Source organism: Thunnus maccoyii, chromosome 7, assembly GCF_910596095.1.
Source record: "Thunnus maccoyii chromosome 7, fThuMac1.1, whole genome shotgun sequence".
NCBI classification, from domain to species: domain Eukaryota; kingdom Metazoa; phylum Chordata; class Actinopteri; order Scombriformes; family Scombridae; genus Thunnus; species Thunnus maccoyii.
In genome coordinates this window covers 1243854-1258303 of record NC_056539.1, presented here as the reverse complement: position 1 = coordinate 1258303, position 14450 = coordinate 1243854, and the positions used below count along the sequence as shown (strand labels likewise).

General features: G+C 37.7%; 1 long non-coding RNA gene across 2 annotated transcripts; it reads left to right on the top strand.

The window, feature by feature from the left end:
- The first annotated feature begins 12010 nt into the window (after positions 1–12010).
- On the top strand, positions 12011–14387 carry LOC121900915. 2 transcript variants are annotated; one of them, XR_006097137.1, is made up of 3 exons: positions 12011–12060; positions 13932–14030; positions 14286–14387. It is a non-coding gene; the product is annotated as an uncharacterized LOC121900915 (long non-coding RNA). The 2 variants fall into 2 exon arrangements; XR_006097136.1 differs by lacking the exon at positions 12011–12060 and having other exon boundaries at positions 12346–14030.
- The last annotated feature ends 63 nt before the right edge of the window (positions 14388–14450 follow it).

The following is a 14450-nucleotide window of genomic DNA, read 5'->3' as shown; positions in this document are numbered from 1 at the left end:
AGCTCATTAAAATACCATCTGGCCAAGGAAAACTCATTATGAAAGCAAATGTAGTCTGTCTTCCAATAGTAACACACACACACAGGAATTTGTAGAAATACAGAAATATTTTGCTTTGCTTGTTTAATTTAGTGGATGGCACGTATAATGCTCTAGATGACCCCAGTGGCTTTCTAAATGCAGCAAAGCAGATCAGACAGTAGGCACATTGTAAATGCCACAGTAGCTTAAGCATACTTGTTTCAGCACAGCTTGTTTACATCTCTGTCAACAGTCTATTGTAGGATGCCATCACAAATATGGTCATGAGCCAACCATCACTCAGAGTGACAGCTTTTCAACACATGGTTTATTTTCAGATCAGGTGTGACATGATACCATTTACAACCACCTGGTCTGTAGTTCAAACAAAGCAAGTGTGGGAATGCAGTTTGAATGTCATTTGTAGTGCTTGTGTGTCACTGCTGTAGAGCGGACGACATGTAATATGATCACATGTAATCCACTTACTACAGATTTGTAGAAACAGTGACATTTATTAGCAAGAACGACTTAACACAATGTGAAATGCGGCATAAATGGATAATGGCTGTAAATAAGGTAATATGAGATCAATTCAGTGCTGTTTTAAATTGGAAAAACTGACTATTATGCTTGCCAGAAAGAATGTTGATTATGGACAATTCAGCCAAACCCTGGGTTACATTCGGTGGCAAAGTTTTTTAACATCCAAAGCCAATATAAGAAAAACTAAATCTGTGCATGGCAGCTACAATATGGTAATAGTTAGGGAAAGACTGTGGTTATGGAAATAACCACAGTGAAAGGATTAAGTGTATTTCAAACGCAACAGTCATCATCCCTCACTGGCTTCCCACTCAGCAGCAGTGTCCATTGTGCTGCTTGCCAGGTCTGTGCAGGAGTGTGCCTGTGAATATTACCATGGTTTTAGGTATAAACCTATGTTTATGACTGTTTTTGTTATTTTTCAATAGTTTAAATATTTATCAAAAATGTATCCATGAAACACTTGAAATGCACTTATTTATTTTTTGTGCTTATTATTACAGTTTATGTTATTACATTATACATTTTAAGAAACTGCCCCTGAAATCATAATGTAACCACAAAATGTATGGACTTATTACATTATATGCAAAAGTAGTAGGTAGACTGTTATCAGTTAGTATCCACAGTTATTACATTGTGTGCAGTTAGTACATTATTAGTTTTATGGCACACTACTTCCTTTCTTTTGGCTCTGGTCATAAATAGTACACTGCAGGTATTTTACAGGGATACTTGGCGGGTTTTTTGAAAGTGATCTTTGCAACATTATGTATCAGTAGATTTGTTCCAAGCTTTGTTTAACCTCGCTGCTCTTCTGTACTGCACATGTTTATGAGAAACCTGAGTGGACCACATATAGCACAACACAAAAGACCTTTTCAGTTGCCACCCCTTCCACATCTGACCAATAAAAATGACTTGGACATTTGAAAAGTTTACGATACGAAGTATCACATATTTCAGTATGTGCAGGAATATTTATTTTGTATGTATACAGGCGTTCTAAGACAGTATTGATTCAAGCTTTTGTGTTCAGCAGCATTGACAACTAGTCCAAAAATATCCGAGTGAAGCATTAGCCTGTTTTGTATTTTGTGTCTTGGCAGTGTACTGTGTATCTCTGAAGTTTGTGTTTCCACACATGACTCTAGGATGTGCAGCACCTCCACACAATTGTATTACTAAAATTGGTTCTGCCTCACACTATCTGGCTCACTGAAAGATTTCCAACATTTTTTGTTTTGTTTTTTGTTATTTAAGATCATCTGAAGAATGCATACAGTCAAGCTCACACAGAATCTCACATTTGCTTTCCATTACACCAACTCAAGGTTATTATAACAGCAAATTGAGGTTTTACAGTTCCGAACCAAAACAGAAACCCTCAGGAGAAAAAAATATCACAAATTTCTTGGACAAGCCTGGACTGTGGTCAGTCTCTCAAATGAAAGAAAAAACTTCCCTTTGGCTTCACAGCCAAGAGTACAGTATATAGTTGTTGTTGAATTTCTCACTTTCATAATGTTAAAAGATTTCAAACCCTGCCTGTTGGTTGACCAACAACTAACAGCATTTTTCTAAAATGATCTGAAAGCATAGTTGTGGTTTATTACAACTTGAGTCTTATTTTCATAGTTTTCATAATGTTATCAGTCATGATAACATTGTACTCACAAAAGTAATCGCTAAGATCTGTGAATACAGTAACACAGCTAACCAGCTACTAAGTCTAGCCTCATATTTAACGGACAAACATGGCAGTGGTATTGATCCTCTCACTAACTCCCCTCCATACAGTGAATAGGCATACGTATATCCCAATATGCTTTTTTGTTTTATTTTGCTTTTTTCCATCGTGTGATCATCTGACTGTTTGTGATTCTTAACTTTGTTATTAATTTGTCTTATTAGAATTATGGTCAAAACTATGAAAATATGACCCAAGTTATAATAAACTGAAATCATCCTTTAAGAAAGTATTTGTAAAGTGAAAACCTAATGATGAAACAATGATGAAAAATATCAGAATGTCACAATATCAATTTAAAGAAACTTGAAAAATATGGTATTTTAGGAAACTCACTTGTTTTTCTGTGTTACCATGTCAAGTGAGAAGATCGATATTGTAATTCATCTCTGGGCACAAAGACTGAAGCATGTAAAGTTAGGTTAGCTCTGTCAAAAGCCTCATCCTTTGTTCTTCACCAGCATGTTCTATCTTTTTTAATACACATAGGTATAGAGATGAAGCTATTTCTTGACCAACAATACGAGGATGGCTACATGGGCCATCAAGAAGGTTTTATGGGTTGCCAGGTTTGCACACTGTTATAGCTCTGAACAAAACCTAGGTGACCCCCAGATGTATTGGTAACTGCTCGCTAGGAAATTCCAACATAAAAATAAGACACCTCTGGAAGGTGTATATTTTCACCTTAAACAGAGCTAGGCTAACTGTTTCTCTGTTTTGTGCTAAGCTAGTACTTTTTAAGATGGCATTGCTATCAATCTCCTCATCTGACCGTGGAAAAGGAAATGCACAAGCATATCTCTCAGATAGGTAAATGTGCAGTGCATCTAACCTGAACAGAAAGGTGATGTGTAAAATATATTCTTTCTTTATAGACATACTGTGCTGAGGAAGTAAACTCGGGCTGCTGAATGTGGTACAATGCTGTATCACCAGCAACATGATTTCTGAGGCCTTCTGTCACTGTTGAAGTCAAAACTTATCTTCTTTGTTAGATGCTATGCATCATGTAACCTTACTGTACATAAGAGTATTTATTGTTTAAATTATTTTATTTATTCTTCATTTGCATTAAACCTATGCTGAGGATGTTTGTTATGAATGAAGTAGCCCTGTATATTTGTGTTTCCATTTATCTTATTTTCATTTTTTATACTGAACAATCAGTCAGGAAGAGAGTAACATTCACCTGGAGCACATTTTGAGGCATCATGAAGCTGATTATATCTACAGTATATAACTTTCTCACCATTCACTTGAATGAGAAAGTGTGTCCAAAGTTTTGACTGGTACTATATGTATAGTGATAGGAATTCCCAAAGCATTGAAGTGTACGGAGTCTGCATGGTGCCATCAGAATAATATTGAGACTTTTACAGTTGTTAATTCATCATTAACAGACAGAATAAGGAACAAGAATTATTAATTGGAAAATGTATTGATCTTTTTATTTATTTGTTTATTTTTTATTTAATGCTATTAATCTATTAATGCATAATTTAAATACAACTTTAGTTTATCAATTAATAATAAATGAAATGTATTGTATGAACTGTATGAATTTATTAAAATATTTAAATGTATCAATATATTAATTGATCATAATTTTAAGTCTGTGAAAGTCTATAATTATCCCCGGGGCATATTCCAGACTCCCTAGTTGTAGTATCCCACTCTGAAAAGAGTAATATCCTACTCAAAAAGATAGAATAGTATCATTACCATGTTGAACTTTATGTCGAGTAAAGCTGAATTATTGATTTTCAAAAATATTCAACAAGCTACAAGTACACAGAACACTTTTCAGTAATAGCAAAAAGGAGAAACATAGCAGATTACTTCCATGCTTGAGTAAAACATAACAGTTTATACTCTAAAGGTCAGTGTTGGCCCATGATTTGATTTACCACTACATCAGTGTGCTTATGATGCCTCATGATGATGATAATGAGCAGCTGGCTTCAAATTAAGGGATTCACCTCCATGGCATTACTACAGCTGGGTCTGGATGAGTGTGAGAGTAGATTAAACTGTGACCTGGCCTGTGTTGCTCCATGTACTGCCACAAAACACTGCCATGTGATGAGTGCCTGTACCTGGCGCCCCTGCTATCAGAGAGCCAACGCTCTGCAGCCACAGAGACGGACTCCTTTCTGATTCACTCAGTGTGCAGTGCACCCCTAAACCAGGGCCACTCTTCTGCTCTTACACAGGGACTCTAATCTTACCTTCACCTGTATTGTATAACACAACCTAATGTATTCTTCTGTGAGCCTGTCAGGTCATCACCCGGCAGCTTGCAGTTGAAGACTTGAAAAAAAAAACAACCTCGAATAAAAATGTTCATAGTCTTCATATATGTTGTGATACTGTATTATCTTGAATATATTCAGAATTTTTGACAGTGTATTCAAAAATGCCTTCTGACCCGTATTTTTGTAAATTATAAATAATAAAATAATCTAAAAAGTGTTATAGTTTTGGTCCTTGTCTTTGGTTTATTCTATGTTCATAGAGTCTATAACTACTCTTCACCTCACTAAACCCTTTACAACTAACATCAGTATGTGTATGTATGGTTGTGGCCTTTCTCCACTGCTTTATTTCTTGTATACAAAGTATACAATGACTCTGTTAATACAGTATACAGTATAATTTGCTAAAGCACTACAGTGGTTGGGTTGGTAGCAGTAACCAAGAAAGAGGCGTATAGGAGGGAAGTTATCCAAACTTGTCAGCTGGTGCAGAGAAAATAACTTGCAGGTTAACATTGGGAAAACTAAAATGATGATCATAGACTTAGGAAGAGTGAATGGAGGGAAACTATCTATTAAAATTGCATGACCAAAAAATCTGAAATTTGAATATGGTCCAGCGTGCTAACTTTCTCCTTCATGGTTTGGTTTGATGGCCTGAATACTGCTGAAAAGAAAGCATTCAAGAAAATAGTCAAGACCACAGCTAAAGTTCAGCTCCACTAAAAAGCTCTGAGCATTGTTAGAAGTAATCACCCTCTAATTAGTACCTTTGGCACCTTCAGATACATTTACTTTTCTTTCTTTTTTTTTAGCTTACTGTCTTCTCTGCATTTCTTTATGGTAGTTGTTCCTACCTTTTGTTGTACTGGCAAAGTTCACTCAACTTTATTCAGTTCAACTCAATTATAACACTGAATTTCTTAACTGGCAGTTATTATTGCCCTGGGATATCATAAGCAACCATCTAACCACTATCTATTACTATTATGACAAATCCTGCCAATCCAAAAGCCCTGCTCACTTGCCCAGTTTCTTTGAATGATTTGTAAACAGAAATATGCAGTGACTCTTTCTTTTTTCTGTAAGTTGCACAATCTTCCAGGTACATCATCTTTGTGGTTATATAATTAATAATACAACAGATCATAATATAATAAATAGAAGCATACAACATAAAAAGGATATATAACAAATAAGAAGAACACATCAATATTAAAGTTAGTCCAGCTTGGTTTCACAACAAACACCTCCTCCATACGCCAAATCATCCACCCATTGTCCCCTCCACTTCCCCATCTGAATTACAGAACCTTTTCCTTAGGGGTTCTTAATGTAAATTCAATACTTACCATGTCAAGTTGATGATTCCTATCATGGAAATCTTGAGCTCGTCAATTCAGAAATATCAGGAGCCTTGAATATCTTATGCCAGAAGATTTATTTGATACTTAATCGAGTAAGGAGACATCTGGGTACAGTCAAAGTGCAGTCCTGACACAATGAATGCTACTCTAAAAGTCTGCCTGTAAACACTCTGCATGCCTAGTTAAACTTTCAGATAAGGATTAGCCTTGGCTCGAGACACAACATAACACCCTGAAGAGAGGTACAGCTTGACCCAAGAGGGGACAGCTGGCTGACATACTGATATATGGAAAATTCCTTCACAACTCCCTCCTTGTAGATCATAAGATCAACAATAATTATCATAATATTCTTCAGAGTTGGAGTAACATACACCTGCCTTAATCAAACATTATGTGAATCAAAGTATAAAAGATTAATATGAATAGATTATATAACAATTAAGAATTAATAATGTAATGTAAAATGAATAATGTAATGTAATACTGTGATGAATGTAGTGTAGTAATGTGATTAATATAATGTTGTGTAGTATTATATATTACACGATTCTATATTACACAATATAGAATCTCAAATATTAAATCCTCAGGGCTTGATCCCACTGGGCCATCTGCGTCCAACACAGCCACCAGGGCTGATCGCGGCTACTCTAGTCAATGCTTTGATCCCAGCAGACACGTCGCAGTGCATTTCAGATTCGTCCCTCCACTCCACTAAACATACGCACCCAGTCTAGTTTTGATGGAAGCCGCATCAAGCTCATGTACGTATAATAAGAGCTCCATAGATAGGGTGCCACCACTCAGCCTTGCAGCCAATTTTTCCCAGCGGTCATTCATGGTATTGCAGTGAAAAATCCTTGCAGCCCAAAAAGCATTTTCACCATAGACCACCATTGTAAAAGAGATGTCTGTAAAACTGTTAACGGGAGACCTCAAACTGCAAACAATGTCAATTATGACTCTTTCTATGATGAGCTTTTGATCCATGGAGCCGAGTGAGCCAAGTGAGGAAAGTTTAAAAATCCAATTTAAAAATCCATGACGTCACCACAATATAAGTCTATGGGCCGAGCAGGAACTCGTGGGTGGGGCTAGCGGAGGAAACACTACTGCACATACTCAGTGGGCCATACAATATGGAAGCAAACCAATGCTGCACCATTTTTAGTCCAGTATCCAGCTCTTATAATACATCCATGGACAAGCTGCAAAGAGCAGACCGAGCTGGGCAGGAAGTCAGACACAGAAACAGCATAGAGCATCCAGTCCAATTTTCAAAATAAAACACCCTGTGCAGGCCCCCGATCACATATCAACAATAAACACAATTAAAAGAGACAGATAAAGAAACCATTTAATTACATAGCCTACTTACCCATAGTAGAAGCACAAAAATCTAGTAAAAATGACCAAATCAACAAAATCTGAGCAAGTGAACAAAATCGGGCAGTTCAGTTGTGCTGCTACTCCAGTAATTACTGTAGCCCAAAGGTGCTGGTTCAGTTTAGGCTACTTACTGTAGTAGCAGCGCTACTGAATTTAAAAGGCGGCTGGCTTGACCACAGTCACTCCGCTTCTGAAATGCTTCCAGTGGGGTATGAAACCGTGCAGAGGACGGAATAAAATTGTGTTGCAGCTGGAATGTGACGCAGCTGTGCCCTGTAGAACCATGGTGTTAACATCAATTCAAACACAACTAATTAGAGACATGAAGATATCTTCCTAATTCACCAAATCAAAAACAGAGGAAAACAAGTCTTAATAAAACACCATAGAAATAAAGCTTAACATCTCAGTTCACCCTTTTTAACTGACTCTGATAATAGCCAATTTAAACTAAAATAATTCACATAAATCAAATATATCATATAAATTTTTCCAAACCAGTTATCACCATTGCCTACCATTTTCTGAGTGGCTTGAATAGCAGTAGTGATTCTCTTCAGGTGTGTACAATATTTCTGGCTTCTGGGGTTTGTCTAAGAACCACAGTAGTGGTGGCACAGTTAATATGGTAATTAAGAAGAATACACAGTGTAGTTCTGGGGCTACATCTTAATGCAGTTCTACCTAGTCTTTCCATTTTCAATTGAGTCTTAGCTCGGTCTTTGTAAATTTAAAATGTGTGGCCACCACTTGAGGGTGATTTCTCTGTTCTCTTGCCCAATTGGATCATTCTATAAGCAATAACCACATGTGATTTGTCCAAACAGTGATGTGTACTACTCTAACTTCATTATTTCCCACCTTCTCTTTTGAAAAGTCTGTTCAGGGTTGTAAGTTACATGTAACCCTAATTGTTCACATCTATAGAAGACCAGGTTTATAGATATCCAGCCTGTATATTCAAATATGTGTCTTATTACTGTGACTCCAGTCCTATCTTGTTGAGACATATGTGACAGGTAAGGGTCAGTAGTATGTACAGTCCTTTCAATTCTCAACCAGTACTACAGATCTGAAACTCCTCTGTACATCTACACAAGAATTATTCAGTCACAAGTTCTGTGAGGAATTGAAACAGTTCTTTGGAGAGTCAGTGGACCCCATCAACTCTTATGTTTTCAGTGTTAGTTGGATCCCAGGGTCAGCAGACACAGATTTGAGAAGCTGTTATGGATTTTCCCGATTGGCATCAGGCCATCATTTCTCCAATATGTTTTGATTTGTATCCTGGTGTCATACAGTAACATGTGCACATGACTCATTGGTCTCAAACAATGTCCTGTGTGTGTCAGGTAATTGGACTGGTAAAGCACACCCCTGGGAACTCACAAACAAAATTTGCTCACTCCTCAGCCACTCTTGTGTATTTACAAATGAAACGTCCACTTGCTTGTACTCATCTGAAGGTTTAGATGCTGCTGTACAATAATCATGTAAGATAGGCCTCATAGCAGACATCAATAATGCACAAACTGGCAATGTTTTAGCAACTTGCTGAATGTTTGACATCTTGAAAATGTGTTGCGTATCAAATTCTGGGAAGGTCAAGCAATACAAACAATCAATGGTGGATTGGCAGACTAAAGGTCTTTGCACACCAAGTCCGTTTTTTTTGTATGCGTTTTTTTAATCCGTCATCCGACAAAAATCGTTACGCACAGAAACCTTGGACACTGAGTCCAATGCGTTTTATTACTATATTCATTGCAAAAGTTTGCAATAGGAGGCAAAATGGAGTCGTCAAGCAGTGAGGATGATTTTGTGGTCCTCTATATTCTTGAAAGAAAAAGAAAGAACCACGTCATATTTATTTTTTAACGTGCAACAATTTTGGACGAAAAAACAGACTTGATGTGCAAAGACCTTGAGGGTTGGAAAGCCACAATAAATAAAGTAATGACATTACATAGAAGAGGCAATTGTCACAGGTGCAGCAAACCAGGCCATTAGTCCTGGGAGTGTACATCAGGCTGAGTGCAGCAGTAATCTGGGAAAAAGGAGACTGAGAGTGCAGAGGGGGTTTCTTTATCCTTTCAAAATAAAGCTGTAAGAACAGTTAAATTAGTTGAAATCATATGATTATGAAATATAATGTAAGAATTATATATTGTAGAATTGCAATATAATTGTGAAGTTATATAATTGAAGGCAGTCTGTACAATAACCAAAGATGTTTGTGAACTTTTAGTTTATTTATTTTATAAATATGTTAAAGGAGGCATAATTGGTTGAGTGTTGGGGGATTCCAGCAGTTAACACAGAGGACTGGAGCTGCAATATTGTATGTTGTATTGTTTTCAAATCTTGGAAACTCCTCAATATTATATCATCCACAATCCTTCCCTCTCTAAAAGATTTTCAATTTCATTTTAGGACGTTTGCATTTTTTATTTTTATTATTGTTCATTTAACAGGGGCATTATAGGTAAAATTCATCTGTAGTCTCTGAGCAGAGGCCATCAGCGATACATAGGCTGACTTCGTAAAAGATAAGTCAGTTGACATGAATTTTAAAAAAAACACAGGAAAACATCAATATTACAATCAGATTAAAACCAACACACTAGTTCTGAACAAAGGACAGTTCTCAACTGTAAGTATCATTAAAAACAAGATATTAATTTATTTATATGATATTTTTCCAACCAGACATGTAGTATTAATGTTAAAAAGCACTAAACTCTTCTTAGTCATAAAGAATTCAACATCCCGGCTGTGGTAACTAGTAAGAGTTTTGACCAAACTTTGTTGACCAAAATTTAGGGCAATGCTCCCCTCTAGTGGAGGCTCCATTAACCTTGGGCCAGCACTACAGGTTGTGGTGCAATATTGTGAAGACTCTTATACAATAAACCATTAGCCAAAAACAAAAAGTCAAAAGATTATGCCTTCTGTATTGCAATTTTTTTGCCCTCACTGTCTAAAAAATTTGGGCATTTTGGGGGTACTTTTAAAAAATTGTAATGAGTGCATTAAGTTGCCATATTTAATGTGAAATGAGCCCAGATTAAAATGTATACAGTAATCATCACCTTGTGTCAACGTGAGTAAATAAAAAGCATACTATTGCTGTTCCAAAGACAAGTGTGTGTATGTGTATAGAATACCATCTGTATTTGTGAGAGAAAGCAGGAGACAGTTCTAATATTTATCTTTAAATATTATCTCCTAATAGCCTTTCTAGTTTTCTACTTTCTAGTTTATGCTCTTTTTGAAACATCCTTTTTAAAAACTTTAGAAGGTCTATTAAAAATATTTGAGGAAATAAAAGGCAGTGTTTCACAACTGTAAATGCAAGCCAGTGACCTTACAAATGACAATATTAACGGGATTCTGTTAATGTTATATCAACACTGCAAATTGCTAAAATAATAGCCAGACTTCATGGGCTCCTTGAGTAGAATTCATATTAAACAAGGGTTTCACTGTCAGATTCAGAGGGTCCTATCTTACGCCCGGCGCAAAGCAGCCATACAGTTGTCATTTTCCTGTCCAGTGCCCACGTTGTTCAAATAGCAAATGCACTTGCGCCCGTCAGAGCGCCCATGGGCGTGTTGGGCAGTGGAAAGCGACTGTGCGATTGACCAACAAAAACCCGGTGTGAAGTCAATGGTGCAGTGTTTCACTGTTATTTTAAAGGTCACATTATCAAGACAGTAATATACACCTACATAGGAAGGTGCACAACATACATACACACACGTATGCACAGCAGTGCACAGACATTCAAAAGATTACAAATAAAATGATTACGATGTGAAAGATTATTGTTGTGTACATTAACATATTTTTAAAAATACATGTCATAATGCTTAGTTATAATATTTATCAGAATTAGCTAATCACAGTAATGAGGGATGTAATTGTTTAATTATTTGACCAAATCGTGGTAATACAGGTAGGTATTTAAACAGACGGATCAGACACAGATCGACTTTCCTGCTGCATTAATACATGATGACATGAGGAACACATGAGGAAATAAATGAGGTGAAAACAATGATTAAACTAAAGAAGGAAATAAGTCTGGACAGCTTCTAGCTGCCGCCAGCAGCAGGATCAGAACCTTGGAGAACTGATCAAGTCCTGATAACTGTGTTGATGATTCTTTACATGATTAAAATTAATGATTTAATTTATGAACAACATTTAACAAATATTCTTTAACATTTTTGAGAGTACAGTGATCAAGTTTCCATATTTTCAGCAATTAAAACCCTGCTGATTTGACATGTTACTCTATTACTGAACGAAACGATTTTAAAGAAACCAAAGCTGTCATTAAAAAAATGACCTTTTCAAAAAACAAATGAACATAAATTTGCAACAAATTAATAAACAGGACCTTTAACTGGTAGTCTGAGACTGGCCACGGGAGGGTCCAGGAGCAGCAGGGACCAGTGTGCTCGTTATGGATCGTGCGCTTTCACTTTGCGCACAAGCAGATCCGTTTCCTCTGCAGTGAAACGCTCCGTCGTAGGCTTCATTTTTACTCCTGAGCAGACGCGCACACAGACAGCTGCGGACATCATGGACGGGTAGTTGATGTGTTTATACTACCTTCTGGGGTCCGCTTGGAGGACGCATTCCACACATGCGCAGTAGATCGCCGTCTACAGGAACATAGTGTGACTGCGTGGACTGGCGCGGACACAACATATTGCAGGTATGCAGATGTCCGCACAGAGCCTACACGCACACCCTCTGATGACAAAAGTTACGTCAAGCGGACCCTCGCGGATGCGGAAACTATAATTTCAGCTTTACTACTTGGCAAATGCGCCATAATCATAGCAATCCGCCAAAGTGCAAGCGCACCTGGCTTTTAAAGGGGATGGGAGATGACACTCTGATTGGTTTATTGCATGTTACGCCCCAAATACACCTATGATTAATTAGGAGACTATGGACAACCCCTTTGAACCATGCGTCTGGTGCTCCTACCATTTTTTTCCGCCGTTAAACTAGCAAAAGTGGATTTGGACACATCCTAAATGCACTTGCACCATATGCCTCAGACCATGTGCTTTACATCATTAAAATAGGGCCTATATTCTGTCATCCATTTCCATTGCTGCTGCTGTTGGTGCAGCGGATTTAGAGGCTGTGCTCCTTCCCCAGCCTTATTGCTGGGTGCCCTTCATTTTTTTTCACACTTTTTAAAAAGCTTTGCCAATAAGCCAGCTATGGAGTTACACCTGGGCCACACAGCCTTCCTTTACCTGAACAGGGCATGTGCTTCGCTGAACTGCTGCATCTCGCAGGCCTATGGTGTCCACACAGACGGTGTTGCTGCTGTGGTGCTGCTACTGCCAGCTCTATCTTTCTACAAAGAGCTTGGCTTTGATAATGGCCATCAATAATAGCATGTTTCATATCATTTCATTATAAATGTCATTTATATTTAGTTTAGACAATAAAAGGTTAAGAAGCATGTGCTCAATTGTGAAAAATAAATAGATAATATGTCATCTTTCTGATGGGCCTGGGGTCTGGTTGGGGCTACTTCTGTGTCAGACACATACACTCCTCACACAGGACGGGTTGTTTTTTATATTTATTATTCCGCCAGTTAAACCCCTGCTGTCACCGCTGCAAGTGAGGAAAATCCCTCCAGACGACACCAACTTCCCCAAACGAAGCAAACACACTCTGACAAACAAACCAACAGTCAGGAGGGAAACTGACAACAAATAAGGAAAGTAACAACACCAAATCCTCGGTTTGAACTAATATCACAGAAAGCATCAGGCTGACCCACAGTGGTGACACTTCATGTCTGTGACAAATTCTACAGATATAGACTTTGAAACTATAGTGGAAAGTGTATTGTTGCTGGTATGATGTCACTATAACTGTCAACAGATCATTTCCCTGTCTATTTTTGCTGAGAACCGTGCGTCACATGGAAAAAATAGGCGAGACCCCGAATCTATAGATGAGGCACCACATCAGTTGTGCGTGAGACGTGCGGCCCTGCAGGCTTTACAGTAGAGGAGAGTTGTCTTATTCACCTCTTCAACACCAAGCCAGTATATTTTCAATTTTTCTATTGTAGAAGCAGCAACTTTCTTTGCCATCTTATTTGCCGGGGGTGGTGTTGGTGATGGTCCAGGATTTAGGTTGCTTTCCTCAGTAACAGTTGGAGCTTTTTTAATGAGGTACTGGTCCATTGCAGCAGCCAACTTCACTGCAGGTGCAGGATTGCCTGGCCTCTGCCAGGTATCATTACAGCAGTGTAGTGTGAAGAACAGCGCTGTTTGTGTGAGTTTGTGTTAGAGACGAAAGCAGAAATGAAATTAATTGAATGAAGATAAAATGATGGCCTAATGTGCTATTAGAATATTGGCCTAAACTGGTAAATATAAAAAAAATTTTTTCGAAATCTTAGGGGCAATTTTTGCCCCTCGATCACAGTTTTTAGGGGCATTCTGAGATTTCCTCGGGCATTTTTGCCCTTGCCCTCCATTAATTTCCGACGCTGAATGCAATGGAAATGATTCATTTTCATCTGAACTGAGAGATCACTTTATGTAGATTTGCAACACGGACCTTGGCTATGAAGTCCACAAGGTACACCCCACCACTGAGTCTACAGATGAAAACCTGCCTGATCCGAAACAGATTTTTCACTTGGTGAGTAAAAAGTGCAAAACTAAAGAGTTTTCTGTCTTTAAGGTGATGTTTATTTGTTAAAGACTGTAAATGTATATCATCTGTTAGACCTATCCGTAGGCTAAGTATCAGTGAAGGTTTAATTTATCATGAAAGCCTATCTTTGGTGTTAGCCAGGGAAAGTTGACAAGAGACAGGAGGGGGACGAAAGTAACATAGTATTACTTTTGTCCCACTATTATTAAAGATGTATTTTTTTGCTCTTTATGTTTGCAGGAAATGCCCAGGGTTAGGGTAAGGAAGACCAACAGAGGTCTCACCAGTCCAGATGTGATTTGAAAACAACACAAAAAACAATGAATAAATATTTGTGCACCATCCATTGTTCAAGGCTACTTTGTCTTATTTTTAATGTAGGCTGATGCTCTAAACAAGGGACTG